Source organism: Solenopsis invicta, chromosome 5 (genome assembly GCF_016802725.1).
Source record: "Solenopsis invicta isolate M01_SB chromosome 5, UNIL_Sinv_3.0, whole genome shotgun sequence".
In the NCBI taxonomy this organism is placed as follows: domain Eukaryota; kingdom Metazoa; phylum Arthropoda; class Insecta; order Hymenoptera; family Formicidae; genus Solenopsis; species Solenopsis invicta.
This window is the reverse complement of record NC_052668.1, coordinates 16004829-16020691: the sequence shown is the minus strand read 5'-3', so window position 1 is coordinate 16020691 and position 15863 is coordinate 16004829. Positions and strand designations below refer to the sequence as shown.

Here is a 15863-nt window from a genome sequence, read left to right as displayed (position 1 = left end):
ATAAGAAAAAAAAGCATTTATTATATACCATACATATACCAAAATAAAATTAATATATATATTATTTTTCTTAGAACTTGAAAACTTAGTAAAGGATATACTTAAAAATAGAGAATAATAATTTATTTTAGAAATCTTTATTTTAGAAACAAATATTTTTTTTGAAAGGAGTAATTCGATCATTTTCTGTAGGTTGAGTAATTGATCAAAAGTATGCAATTTCGACTTAATAATATTTATATTTTCTTTATTGGGAATAGAGAGAGAATTATTATTAATAAATTATTATGAGCAAATTATTTTATTTTGTAATTTTTTAAAAATTAAACTAAAATTACCAGATCTAATACTCCTTTTAAAACAATAATATTTTTCTAATATCGTTTCTGTTAAAAGAAAGTTTTATTAAGATTAATTATTATTTTCTTTTTCAAGTATATTCTTTCCCAAGTTTTTCTGTTCTGAGAGAAGTAAAGTTGTACAACTTTAATAAATCAAGATATACAATTTTAATAAAAATTTTAATTGTTGAAAAAATATGATAGATTTAATCTTATTTGCTTGTTATTATTGTAATACAATTTCGCTTTTCTTAAGATAAAAACAGTAAAAAAAAATAATTTTCATAATTACGTTTTATATCAAAAACACAAAGAAAATTTGTTACTCTGGTGTGGAACTAGATTTAATAAATTCTAATGATAATAATACTATTAATGATTAGCTGTACAGTATAAATCAATAATGATAGACCGATGTTCACTTGTGTGCAACTACAAGCTCAAGTAGAATTATAAGATGCGAATTATAAACGATATTATTGATTGTCTTTGCATGATTATAACTAAAAAATTATTATAGTCTCGACATTTTCGTAATTATGTATTTTTTTTCTTTTTACTTTACTTTATCTCTAGAACATGCTGTTAAATTATTCTGCGATATTTGTGAGACATTGTATATAGAGTGTATATGTATATTAATAGAACAGAATAATTGAATAATTGAAGCTAAAGAACATAATACTTGATATGCAAAATAGCGTTCGCTATATTTGCATGTAAATACTATGTAGACATCGTACATATATTTATATTATAAGCATATATATTATTATGTAATTAGTGTTAAAAAACCATACGCTCGATCAACGTTTTTTTTTCTCGAATAATTTAAATGTTGGTCGAGACGGTGTAGATTTATTGAACTATTATAATCCGATTTGTGTGCGACTTTACTTTTTTTTATAATTTCTTTTTTACATTGCACTTACGTGTAATTTTATAACAAACCTCGGATTAAGACCGACTAAAACGAAGTTTTGCGACTTGCGCAAGAATTGCTTACGTAAGCCGCGTTTCCGAACACGCAAATCGAATTCGCGGCATACGATTTCGAGAAACGATACGAAGTTAAGAGTCTACAGAGCACGCTCGGCGGGAGCAGTTGCGTGACGCGATTCTGTGCGTGTTACGCCCGAGGTTAAGTAGTGTCATCCGGGCATTTAACCCGCGATCAATGAAACCACAGAATTCTCAAACGAAAAATTCCCCGCCATCGGCATGCGAATCACGTGCAAAATAAATAATCATAATGCCGATTCAACTCTGATGCATTCAATTCGTAGAAATAAATATTAATCAATGATAGAAAATTGGGTAATATTCAATTACAAAATACTTTTCAAATTAATTTCAACAAAGTACGTTAATTATAACAATCCCCCCCCCCCGATTTTAATACTATAGGTTCATATATTTTATTACATCATTTGCGTCTGAAATTTTATTAATGTAGTTACGGTTTCAGTTTAATATTCGTTTCCGAACATTCGCCAGTGCCGCGCGCAATACGGACACCAAAATATTTACCGAGATCCTACCATTAATTCCGGCGCGAATGAGCTTTCATAATGAAAACCCTGTCTACCCACGCGGACCCTTTGAAATTTTAAACGAGTCGGGCTGAGTGTTCTCGATTACTTTCAGCCCGAGAACGTAGCCTTAACGCAGTTCTTTTCCACGACAAAATAATGAAAATCTTTCGAGCAAAATTTATTCTGCGGTATTACCAGCGGAATTAAAAGTAAACTGAATTATTTTATTCGGGCAAGAGAGGCGAGCGCAAAGATAAATCGAAAAACATCTCGGAGGCATCGAAAATGTGCGAGGAGGGAGGGAGAAAAAAGTCAATCTCGAGTATACTAAAAAATTAACAACGTCATCAGGCGTCATGACAACACTTTCGGCGGAAAATGAGAAAATATTGGGAATCTCGTGGCTGTGTATTTGTAGAGTTAAAGTCGGGTTGACAGCCACAGCCGAGTTAAGCTGCTCTTTCGTTGCGAGAGATTTCGCGCTGGTCATAACTGGATTATGTGGCGCACACGTTGCTTTCTCCGCTACCATTCATCCTGCGCACGTCTCTCTCACTCTCAATCTCTCTCTCTCTCTCTCTCTCTCTCTCGCGTTCTCCCGCTGGCCGTAGCAGACGAGGCATCGACATTCGAGGTAATCGAGTTTGCGCGGACGTCGCCGCCGCTCCGCCGCCACGGTCGCGGACGCTTTGTCGTCGGTAATTGATTTATATAGCGCGCCTTTGATGTCGGCCCGCCCCTTCGACGTCGCCGTCGTCGTCGACGTCGACGTTCCACGTGGAAATGCGACGTCTCCGGCGAAGGACAATGTTATCGAAGACGACGATGCGGCCCCGATGTAAATTGCACGGGTATCCGGGGCGTCTTGAAACCCGATAGATCGACTGCGCGGAGAGACGAGGAAATCGACGACGAATTTTGATGAGCTCTAACGGAGAATACATTAACTGATTCGACTCTCTTTACGTGTTATTTAATCGCTTAATTACTTCCAAGTATCAGGCATTTCTTATTATTACACAGTTCTGAACGTTTGGTATTTATGTTAAAACCTGTTCTTGTTAAAATTCTTGTATTAAATTGATATTTAACATTTCTTAGCGTTCAAATTTACGAGCAAATAAATAACAAAAATAATATAAATCACAAGATGATTAAAATGTGTCAACATCGAGGGGGAATTCACAACCCAAAATTTTGTACACCAATGCCGATTTTTGGCATTGCTGTAAAACACTGCCGACATTTTTGTACACTGCCGACAATGCTTATTGTTAGTCAATGCCTACAATGCCGTCAATCCTATATTAAAATTAAGGCAATGCCATGCAATTATGAACACTACCGCGTGCCCATTATCATACGCCAATGCCTGCACAAGAATTCTAAAGCTTTCCCGAAGTATTCAAAAATTTTTGTGCTCAACCCCATGATCGAAAAACCGACTCTGAAGTGAGCTCACCACTCCCCAACCACTGACGACAATGCCGTCAATATTATAGGTCACTGCTTACTTTTTTCGGCAGTCCACTGCCGAAATTTTGTACACCAATGCCGGCTGTGAATTTCCCCTCGGTCAACATATTAAAATGTTAATTTTACTGAAGAAATACACTTCCACATTTCGTTTCCAAAATATGTCAAAGTGTAAAATTTTTTGTGTTACTTTTTCCACATATTTATGTTACTTTCCAACACTCGTCTCGTGTAAATTAACACAAAAGTTTGAGTGAACCGTTGGAACACGCGATGTATGTTAAATTTAAAGGAAATTTTCCAACTGTATACACGATGCTCGTAGTAACAAAAATATCATTATAATGCCAGGGTATTATTGTAATTTACATCGCATTACTGGAAATTTACACGAAGATAAAGAATTTCGAAATATTTATCTCTTATCTTAATACCACTAATAACGGAAAATTTATACGTTATAGAAATTGCTCCAATTGTCATTAGAGACCACGAGGTTCTACTTCGGCGCAAATTAAAATTAATTTCTATCATTATCATTATCAATGGTACCGGAACAATGTCGTTGCTACTGTCGTCGTTTTGCGTTGCACTAGGGAACTCGGCCGCGAGAGCGTTGGGAACGAGGAAACTTCGCGAGGCGTTCTTAGCGGGATCCAAAGAGTACAGTAACCGTTATCTTCCGTTGTTTTATCGACTTCACAGAAAACGTCTCTCTCTCTCTCTCTCTCTCTTGGCGCGAGCATGCCGGAAAGAAAGGCCATCGTAGTCGCGCAGTCGATCGTCACGGCTAAATTCAACGAAGGCAGAGACAGCAAGCACGCGACCAGAGTTCTCGGGAAAGCGTGTCTAAAACAGAGTCGCTCGTAAAAGCGCGAAACTAACCATACGTTTACAATCAATTACGTTCAGGAACGATCGGGGGCGAGAGCGCAGCCGGGTCCGCGTTTGTTTAGCGGCGCGAAGCAGCTGTATACGCGACGAGTAAAAGGGATCGCTGAATTAAATTTAACGCTCTTCCAACAACGTCTCCACCCAATGTTTTACGGATCGCGGTTTCTCAACTTACGAAGAGGCGCGCGCGTAAACACGTGGGATAATCCTTCGTCAAAGCGAAACGGAACGATTACAAAAGGATTCAGATATTATTGATAAGAAAAATAGAAAAAAAAAAAAAGAAAAACAAATATTGCGATGCGTATCGATTATCATTCGTCGCCCGTCTAAATTTCGTGCTTGCCGAATAAAAATCCTCTACCTCAATTCTTTCCTTCTTTTTTTTAACGCATTCTATTTTTGCGGCACCGAAAAAACAATAGAGATACACGAGCGATGACTCGTGCGAATTCGACACAATTTAGTATGTAGTGGAAGCCACCGATCAGAGGGAGAAAGAAACAAACTGCTTCCAGCTGAACGCGCGGAGGAGCTCGCGTGCGCGCGAGTGCGTGTGAACCGAGCGCGAGCGAGCGTGTGCGCGGCTGCGGATGATTATGGAGAGCGATGAGGCCAGGGAGCAAGTTTAACAAGCTGGCAAGCCGATGACTCGGAGTCATGACAACGCGCGCAGCGGGGTCAACGAGTGCCAATTGGGGCCAACCGTGTCAAACGACGGCAATAGGCTGTTGGGAAACAAACGTCGTCGGTGCTCGCGAAGCTCCGTTCTCCACACGCTCCCGTCGACGAAGGTTTTGCTCTCGACAACGAGAGAGGGAGCGGAGGCTCGCCCTTAGCGAGTTCTGCTCTAACTGCGAACTTTGACACGTATTCCATCTAGAATTACTCCTCGGCGAAATTAAAAAATTGTAGTTTTGCGTTGTGTTTTCAACTTGGTGAGGAAACAGCGCGTCGAATATAATGTTCGCAACATTATGCGGTATTAATTTCGAAAATGTAAAATAAAACTGTCATGATACAAAACTGAAATAACAGATTTTGAACTACGCAGCGATATTTGCCACGTGCTTAACTGTACAGTGAAAATATATGGGCATGTTAATGAATAGCGGCATTACAATATGTGCGAGTAAAATTAAAGAGGATCAAAAGGGATAGAGAGAGAGAGAGAGAGAGAGAGAGAGAGAGAGCGCTGCAAAGCCGTGCGATGAAAATGGCGACGTGGGAAGCGAAGAGGCGGAAAGATCGAGAGGAAATGAGAGATGAGAATCTTCCGTAACGCGAGAATCCCAATATTAATCCAGCAGCCGGCGAAAGTAATTATCTGTCGTTTATCTGCCAGCGACAGTTCGTTTAGGCAGTCCGACCCGGCTTGATTTCACCCTTGAATCTTCACAAAGCACCCTATTCCAGTTTATTATTCCCTCTGTCGCTCTTCGGGACCCGCTCAAAGGGAGAGAAGACGAGAGGTACACACAGGAAAGATCTCCCCCGACCGACATGTTGATTGTCTCCTCTCTCTCTCTCTCTCTGACTTCTGCAGCGATTTTAGTTGCGGCGAGAAAATAATTTGCATTGTCGATTCGCATCCATTCAACGACCGTGGATCGCGCTCCATAATGTATCGACAGTTTGTAACATGCAAGCCAATCAGTCGTTTGCGCAATAATCGCGAACGAGATATACGGTTTGCCCCAATGAAAAGTTATTAAAAATTTGCTCGCGACGGAGCGTTTCATAAATTCGTTTATTATAAATCACCGGCCGTTATGAAATGCAATCTCGGTGGCGCAACCGTGTTTTTATCATATCCATGCAAAACAATGACGATCCGATCGTTACGCGTAACAAATAATATCGGATTAATGCGTGCGTTATTATCGTGGCGTCGTCGCTTTTCCACGTGTTGCATAAATTACAAATCACCGCGCGCAAAAACCGCGCGCGGTGCGGCTATAACGGCCGCTATAATCCGACAAGAGCAACAAACACTGGCGAAAGGGTGATTTCATCGTCAGAATGCAAACACGGTGGCAACGGCCGCCGCGGAAATTCTCGTTGATTGGTCCACATGTACACTTGATCGCGAAACACGAGATTTCTCGGAAGCGTGCACCGCGTTTAATTCCGAGTGCGCGCCTCACAAAAAGATTTTAATTCAGGCTCTCGGTGTTCCGTACATCACCGAGGAGTTTAATTCTCAAAAGTCGTAAGTTAACGACGATTAACCTTCGTGAAGAACATATTAAAAGAATAAAATGTTTCGTTATATTTTTTTTTTTTTTTAATAAGCTTGATCTTAATTTAAGCGGCCCTTAAACAATCAATAATACTGTAAAATAATATTGTATTATATTCCTCTAGACAATTGAAAAGAAACTCAATACAGTCCCTAGGCGATCAATAATATCGTGCAATAATATTGAGCGTCTAGGGGCCACTTCAATATAAAATTGCTATTAATGCCAAGACACAAGTTCACCAAGACATCCGTGACGTCAACCAACGCGTACATTTAGAAAATCCGACGAGAGCCATCTTGGGGACTATACGGATTAAAATAGATAGTTATAACGTTTAATTGAACATAGTAGCCCATAAACTCGCGAGATAATCATCCATCTAACTTAACCGCGGCGCGAGATCGAGACCGAGGACGGGTATGGGCTGAAACATTTTCAGTTAAGCACGCCGGTTAAGCAGCTTCCATGTCGGCGGCATTTACGTCTCAGGAGGGGGAAGACGCAGACGGGAGGGAGCGATGTCGAGGGGGGAAGATTATTAATTTCGGCGGCTAGCCCGGCTATGTAATCGATCGGCCGCGCGCGTCCACGTTGGCGCTCATTAAAATAACCGAGGACTCGCGCGCAGCTTGTACGCGGACGGCGAGGGACCGGTTAACACGCACGGGCAGGACCGCGCATTATTATTAATTAATCCGTTTAGGATTTATAGGGCGGATCGCCGCGCCGATGTGCCGCGATGTATCGCGAAATATCTCGCCTGACCGGACGACGAGAGAGAAGTGCCGATCGATAAACTAGATTTCATCGGGGCGTCAAACGCTGACGATAATCTTGACTCTGGACTTGGAAGAATAAAACGAGTCAGCTCGATACCACGTAGTACCATTACGAAAAATACGAGATACGCACAAATCTTACGATAAAATCTTTAATTTTACAATTCTAATTGGGTTTCCCCTTTCGGAATAAATCGTTTCTAAATCTGAGAATAATTAGAGAGAGATAAATTGGAAGAAATATTTAGAATAATAAATCATCAGTAATGTAGATGCGCATGTAGAAATGTCACGATAGAGATATGCAAAAATATCTATCACTCGAAAATATCTTTTTCACGAGCGACCGAGCGACCGAGTCCTGCAAGAATCGAATTTTATCTCCTCGATATTCAAACATGCACGGCCGAGCTTTCATGTTTCTCTCGAGTATCCGAGTTACATCGCGGAGTTTGTAAACGGAAACCCCGAATGGAAGTTTCCTTTGACTCTTCAAGCGCCAAAGTACGCTGAATATCCACTTCAGCGTAAACTTTTGGTGCAGGCGCGGCCGAGATCAGTTTTCTTTTCCTACGAACTTACGTTTTAAGTCCAAAATTCTATAACCACCTGTCCATAAACGCGAAGTTTTTAGCGACGAAAAACGGACGTAAACTCGGAGACCGGACGAAAATTATCGAGCATAATAAATAATTGAGAGAAATGGTTTTTACCTTGATTTTTCATTTATCTTCACAAAGTAAAATTTCTCTCAATATTTAACAGAATCCCGGAACTGTTACAAAGCGAAAAGAAACTTCGGCTTTGAAGCTTTATCAAAATGAAAGGTACATTCATGTAGCATCTCATTAAAAAAAGTTACTGTAAAGTACGCCACATATAATTGTAAAAATTCTTACGCTACACAGTGTACCGTGTGCAACACTCGTTACGATCCTGATTTCATGGAATCTACTCCTGATAAAAGTTAAGCGTAACGAAAAGAATCGTTTCGCAAGATCAGATAGCGCAGGGATGCAACGTGCGTCACTTGCAGCATCGGTGGATGGAACGAGCGAGACGACTGCTGAAACGTGTCCCGAATATCGTTGTACATTCGCGTACGTTCGCCGGTACGTGGCGGCAAGGAGCGAGATTACGGGGTCGCGCTTATATTCAGGAAGCGGAGTAGACGGTGCACCGGTAGCACTGCGGAATCCCAAATCCTGGGCAGGTTCCAAGGTATCGTTCGCCGCCGCCGTCGCACGCATACACACGCGATGGCGATGGCGAAGACGAAGGCGCGCACGCGAGACCGCTTAAGTATCGTAAAATGTGCCGTTACGCCGAGAGCTATCTCCTCACCTTACGAAAGATGCTATCGAAACTTGCTAATGATTTAACGTCGCGTAAAACGCGCCAGAAGTCGGCCGTAATTACGCCAGCGCCGGGAATAATAAATCCCCGATTTCCCCATGAAATTTTGCAAGTGCGTTGTAGATATCGCGACGTAACGTGAGGCCTCGCTATTTTATAGCAGCCTCCTCTACAGATTGTATTTCATTCTCCGGCGTGCGTAACGAGCTTATAAAATTTCGTGTCAATGAATAAGATTCGGTTAATCGGGCAATTTGTCACTCCGCTTTACGACGCAGTAAAGTTTAATAATATCGTGACGCGGCGCAGATTTTTTGACTGAAATCTAAATATTTCGTAAGATTTTATGCATGAAAATATAACTTATATTTACAAAGCAACTCGTGATAAACGCTGGGCGTTTTATTCATGAAAAACGCTTGGCGAACCAACAGCGCTACGTAACAGCTCCATATAAATTACGTATGCGAAGCCATAATTATGACTCTAAGCATTTGAAAAATCATACGGACGTATACTGGGACATTAAAGAAACCGGTAATATCGTGATGGAAAATGCCGCTGCAGCGGTCGATCGATGGAACGAACGGTTCTTCCCCGTCCGGCTGAAATATCCGGACAGAAATCGCCGTGTTCGAGAGCCCCGTAGACCTACCTGTCGCTCAGGTAGGGATCCGTAACCGGCTGGCCGGCAAATGGAGACGAGGAGCTATAGCACTTCTGGCCGGAGATGGAGTTGTAGAGGATCCGAATCGCGGACGGAGCGAGAAAGGAGACAGGAAGTGGAACACGCTCGTTTCCGTGTACCGGTTTAACGGGTCAGAAGTCCCTCCTGGTCTTCTCGCTCGCGTGTGTCTAATAAGTGCATCGTGCGAGCGCGAGCGCAAGCGCGCTCGGTGCAATTTTACGAGGCCGTAAAAGCGAGGACGCGTACTCGCGCGTCTAACGACCGGCAAACGAGAAAAAGCGGAAAGGACGGAGAGAACTTCGTGGAAGAATGAAAAAAAGGCGTTAGAAAAAAAAAGGGAAAGAAGCGAGGAGTTCGAACAAGGCCATCGCGCGCGTCTTCCCTTCCTTCATTCCGCTGAGAATCGATAAATGCGTAATTGCGAAGAGAGAATGTTCTCCTAACTAGAAGAGAGTTCTCGCGCGAAAGTAGGTCGAGCCGAAGGGAAGAACGAGGGGAACGTGACCTTCGTGTGACGGATTCGTGCAGTGGATCCGGACGAAAGGGTCAAATTAATCGTTTCGCAAGTTACCGGAATAATTAAAATTCTGTCCGGCAGATCGATAACTCGCGGCATTCGCGAAATGAAGACGGGAAAACGCTTGCGACACGAATGGCAGGACGGGGAACGGGACGAGAAGAATTTACGACGCGTCCTGACAAGATCACGTTCATCGGCTAGAGTCGATCAAGCTCGAAAGGAACGGAAAGGCGTGGTAACCGCTCTGGTAGAAACGCTCCGGGCAGAACGACTCTCGTCGAAAGAATATCTTCCCGTTCAGCAGAATGCGCAGAGCGAGAGAAATACGATGAGGTGCGAAATTCGTCGAAATTAGAAAAGTTCGTAATTCGACAATCTTGGCGAAGGCTTAGCACGCAATTCGAATTTAAATGAAATGCTACGGCAAGGAGGATATAATTGTAACGAATGCGGAGAAGTACACTATTTTTGTTTTTGTTAGATATTTTTCATTTGGATTAATATAATACGATCGGTGACATGTTGAATTGTGGTATGCAAAGTATTGATAAACGATCAACTACATTTTATATTACATTACTCGGATTGAAAAAGTATTTTAATAAAAAAGTTTGAATATATTAAAATTATTTAATGAAAAAGTACAATACATGTATTAACGCATATTTGTTGATATTTACGTGTGTGTGTGTGTGTGTGTGTGTGTGTGTGTGTGTGTGTGTGTGTGTGTGGTAGAAATATAAAATGAAAATGAAACGAGCGAAAGCCACAATTCTGTCAGCCAACAAAGGCAGCGAGATGAAAAGCTGAAAGAAAAAGAATTTACATGTCCTGACAAGATCACGTTTCCCGACGAAAGTCGATCAAGCGAGCGAAACGAGAGAAAAGGCGCACGTAAGAGAGAAGCCAAAAAGCTGCTCGGTGCGGCGACGGCGCTTCGAGAAAGAGAAGAGTGCAAGCGGTCGGGGTCGGAATCGAGAGAGCTTTTTCGAATTAAGCTTAATTCACAACAAAGAAAGCTTTCCGCGCGGAATATATCTTATAATACCTTCTTATAATACTTCGAGAGAACGAACTTCACGCAACATAAAAAGTTTTTATTTTTTTTCCCCCTGCTGAATGAAGACTTGTGCTTTTTTTCTCTCGTGAACAGCGACTGTAAACTTTTTTTGGAAATAACAGAGATGTTTGATTTCATACGATTCGGGCACACGGGCACGCTCGAACGTTCAATATCAATATTGATATTTTTCCAGATCAATATTGGTTTTTCGTTCGAAGAGACAATGGCTCCTGATGTGTTAACAGATGAATGTTCCACGTAAGGATTAGGACTATTTTCCCGGCAGATAGAGATAAGAAAGGCAAACGAATGGTTCTACGATGGCAATTGCATGGCCTCCTCGCACTTACGCCGTGAATCATATATGTATATATTGCAATCTATTAATAAATAACCCTAGATGAAAGCCTACAAAAATAATTTTTTTTTCTCAAACAAACTAATATTTACGGTTATTTATTAATAGATTACAATCATTCAATTATTATCATATATATTGTATATAAAATCAGATTTTTTTAAATATTCATTTTAATATCGAATTTGTTTGCTGTGTAGGTAGTGATTTATACTAAACAAATAAATCAAATATAAGTTTTTTTTTCTGACGATTTCATAAATACAATATGAGTAAAGCTTTACATGGTCAGGCAAAGTATCATTCAAGCAATGTCATCTCTGATACCAGAGTTCGCTGAACAGTCGGTGACGACGAAGACGACGACGACGACTTTTATATCATCCAATAAAACCGAGACTCGATAACCACGCGACCGCTGCGGATGTCCGGAAATTACGAGCTTTCGTAAGCCGCGGAAGCTCGTGGGCTAGTTGGTCGATGAAAAACTTTTACAGCCTCTCCCTCTTCCCCGCCCTCTCCTTCTTACTCTCCTCGCTACGATCATAAGCGAAGGAGGATGACGCGATAAGCGCGCGTTGCGATCATAACCGAGCATTTATGCTCGCATCTCGAATTCTCGAGGTTGAATGCCTCTCCCGAGAGAATTGCGAGGACACAGGGGGATGGGAGGTAAGTTAGGAGCAGCGGGACGAGGATGAGAAGAGATTTTAACGACTCTCGTTGCTCTCCAACTCGCGGCGATCCCGCTCGGCTTAAGCAAATTGCCAAGGTAATTGCGCCTCAGCCACTCGCCTTCCACCCAGTTATTCCGATAATTTGCTTGCCAGTGGCGGCAAGAAAAGATTCTTTAACGACCAATATATCGCGACGCTACCGTACATCATTCATCGCCGCGATCGCGAATCATCGAAACACAATAATCTCGTCACAGAGAACTGTTTATATTCACACGTAATATATATATATATAAAAAATACTCTATTATTTTAACAATAAATGTTATTGAATAAATATTGAAAATTTTAATTCTCTTTTATTTTCACACGCTCTTCCTCTCCGTCTCTCCCCCTCTCTTTATAACTCTCTTGTGTCTTTTAAAGCTACAAAATACCTTCCGGTCTTTAATATGTTTCGTCGGGCAAGTGACAAAAATTTCATGACGCCACTCGCCGCGACCTGTGAAAAACGACCGGCGACTTTGTCGCAAAGCGGCTCGAGTCTGCTCCGGCAAAGCACTGCCTCTCGCTTTGCATAAATGTTTATACATTCGCAGCTTCCTCTTACGCCGACACTGGCGTGTGAGGTATACGAGGCTCATATGGCCCCCGGATAAAAGAGCGCACGGCGAAAAGAAGCGAAGATTGAATAGCAGGAGCGCGGAATAAGTTCACTTGCGTTCTTCCAGCGACTGTTGTACGTCCTGTTTATTTTGGAAGCGGGCCAAACTCTTAAAATTTCGTCTAAATCCAATTTAAATTTATCTTATATGGTGTCTAGTGACGAAAGAGCCGTTGAAGAATATATTAAACATCATTATTATATAAACGAATCTTCGTTGCCACATTTAACTCTAGAGTGCTCCTGTAGATGAATTTTCATCCAGATGCTAATTCAGATTTAATATAATCTTTCTTACATTAAAATAACGTCAGTTTAATTATTCTAACATCTTGCAACCTATAAGGTAGAAAAAAAAATCATAACAGTATAAGAGTTCAATAGTGTAAAAAAAATTCTTAATTACGTAAATTTTCATTCAGAGTCGTATTAACGTCAGAAAAATGTAAGCAGCACTTTAACGTACAGCGAAAGAATTTTACGATTGTTTTATCTGTTAAAATAATCTTGAAGACGAGCGAGCGCGACAAGTTGTTTTTTACACGCGTGAAATATTTCGTCTTAGAAAAGAAAGCCACGCAATCGCCTCATCGATGCGAATAAGATTAGAACAGATATCTTTATGGTCTCTCAAAAACCGGAAATAAGCTACGTGGTCTTTGTAAGAGAACCGTGTTCGCCGCTCGACAAAGGGAAACGTTTTCTGAATCGACTTTAGCCGTTTTCTCCCTTTGAGTCGTCCCGGTCTTCCTCCTCCTTTCTGCTTGACGATGCCACGGAGCAGTCTGCATCCATGAATATTTTAGGGACGAACAGGTCCGAAATGGCGGATCCTCACCCGCGGGATTCGGCCTATCCTAACGTAGGTCATACTTCACGCCGGAGACCCTCGGGGAAATCGACCGTCTTCCCAGGACCGACTACGTGATTCGCGAAATGTCCGCGACATTAGAGGCACGTCCTCGGTGAAAAAGGTCTCTCCTCGACGGCCATTTGACGCGTCGCGCGTGTCGGCGATCTTTTACACCACGCCCAATTCCAAACTGGCGCGCAATAATGCTCGCCACGGATTAATTAATCGGGTTATTATTTATCGTCGCATCTCGAGATGGCGTTTACTCAACGTTCCTCTCGAGACAAATTTCCAAATTCGAATTCTCGCGTTGACTCTTCGACGAAAAGGCTCCTTCGATTCCGCGCAACTTTGAAATTCCCGTACGACATCGCTCGAAAGTTCCTCCCCTCCTCCCCCTCCTCCCGCAACCGCTTCCCTTGAATCGCGAAATATGTGCGTGCACACGCCCGGCACGCCTTTATATGCACCGCGGCGTTCACGCACTCCGCGCGCGTGCCACGACGTCGGAGACGGCGTCTGTGGTGGATAAGGTCGCTTGATATGCAAAGCGGGAGCGGCGGCGTCGTCGGAGATCGCGGCGCGGGTGCCGCGGCTCGACTTTATTATTTCTCGAGTCACGTTAACACGACGACGGCAGATGGCCATTGGATTATGTGAAGGATCACGGAGGCGAGGACTGTAGTAAGGCTTTCTGTTCAGAGAGAAGGAGAAACAGAGGGACGCGAAATATAGAAGAGAGAGAGAGAGAGAGAGAGAAAGGAGAGGGAAAAGGAAAAAGAGCGTGTATGATCCGTTCCTTTAACAAATCCCTTTTGATCCCAGCTCGCCTTTATACATTCGTAGTCACTGGTGCTGCTGCCCTCCGCACCTACTTCACTTGGCTATCGCGCGCGAATCGGACGGGAACAGTTCAAGGAGCGATAAAAATCCACCCTATGCTGGGACCCTATCGTCACCACCACCATCATCTCCACCAACCCCACGCACACAGCCGCACACGTACGCGCGTGCGCGCGGGTGTATACGCGCAAGGTGTGCAACCCTTACAACTCTCTCACGCTGTTGCTTCGATCGAAGACACCGCCACCGAGCCTTCTCGATATTTCTCGCTTTTTCGACGTCTCTTTCTTTCACCGCCTCTTTTTTTTTTCTCTTAGCTCCGTCATCGACGCCGATATCCGACTTCAACGATAGAAATCCGCGATCGCAGGAAACTTTAACGCCTCGCTGCACAGTAAGGTCTTTCTTGAAAGCTGATAGCCGGCGTTTGAGCGACGTGATATCTTAGCTATGAATCTTTAAGCACGGAAGACTTTAAAACGAGCCAAAGATGCGATCTTTTGAGCGGCTTTACAATCCCCTCGTAAAAAAAAAGAGGTAAAATATCGTGCATTTTTAACAGGACTCTGGATTATAAAAATAGTGCATAGTTTACACAAAGATTATGAAATTAACTCGGTAAAACTGGTGCCGATTAAACATGAAATAACTCGCGGAAGAAAAAGAAAAACCAATCGTAGAGCGTAAAAATTTTAACGCCTCGAAATAAATAAATACATCAAGAGATGTGGACGCGAAAATGGTCATCGTGAGAGCGGACGTTTATCCATCTAAGGTGTCTTTCAATAATAGTAATCGAGAAGGATTATTACATAAGGAACCTACGGCATTTCGTCCTTTCTACACTCCGGGGCGTGTTTCGTGATCATTGTTATCGACAACGACAGCCGTAAAGACGCGCGATAAAAAGCGCAATGGGCGAAGGATAGATTACGCGACTCTTCGCAACGAGCAGTCAGCAGCCAGCAGCCAACAGCAGCCTGTCGGCAGGAAGCGGCCGGAAGCACCGCCTGCAGCTGCAACCGACGCGAAACGCGGTTAACCGGGCTATCAATTTTCATTACGAGTGAAAGCTGCAGCTTCGAGTCGAGGGGCGTCGTCGTCAGTCGAGAGTTTATTCGCTGCTGGATGTACAAGGTCTCGAGAAAACGAGAGAGAGAGAGAGAGAGAGAAATACGGAATCGCGAAATCAAAAAAGTCACGCGGGGCGCGCACGTTCCATTTATATTCCAATTTCCAATCTAGAAAATGAGGAGCCGTCGTCATTCAATTCGCGGCCGGTTTCGACTAATGGAAAACGATCTATTAAGAGACGGCGGCGAGCTCGTTGAAATCGCTTCAAGTGGATCGTCGAGTCGTAAGTATTCATACGCCGTCGCTCAACGTTGAGGGAAAAAAAAAAAAAATGAACGGACGTCTCTTTGCGTGCTCCCGTCTTGGCGGCGCGAACCCTCCCGTCTCTTTCGCAAATCTTCCAATCTCAAGTTTATTTTCAATTTATTTCAACTCGGAACCTATATTTTGTTCGTAATTCAACGGAGATTAGAGAATTCAAGTTGGAAGATTCGAG

General features: G+C 42.6%; 1 protein-coding gene and 1 long non-coding RNA gene across 2 annotated transcripts in view; both read right to left on the bottom strand.

The window, feature by feature from the left end:
- LOC105198567 overlaps window positions 1-15863 on the bottom strand; it is a 97467-nt gene that overhangs the window by 41002 nt on the left and 40602 nt on the right. The gene's annotated exons all lie outside the window — the stretch shown is intronic.
- The window catches only part of LOC120357819, a 49160-nt gene that overhangs the window by 10070 nt on the left and 23227 nt on the right, over window positions 1-15863 (bottom strand). The window lies entirely within an intron of this gene.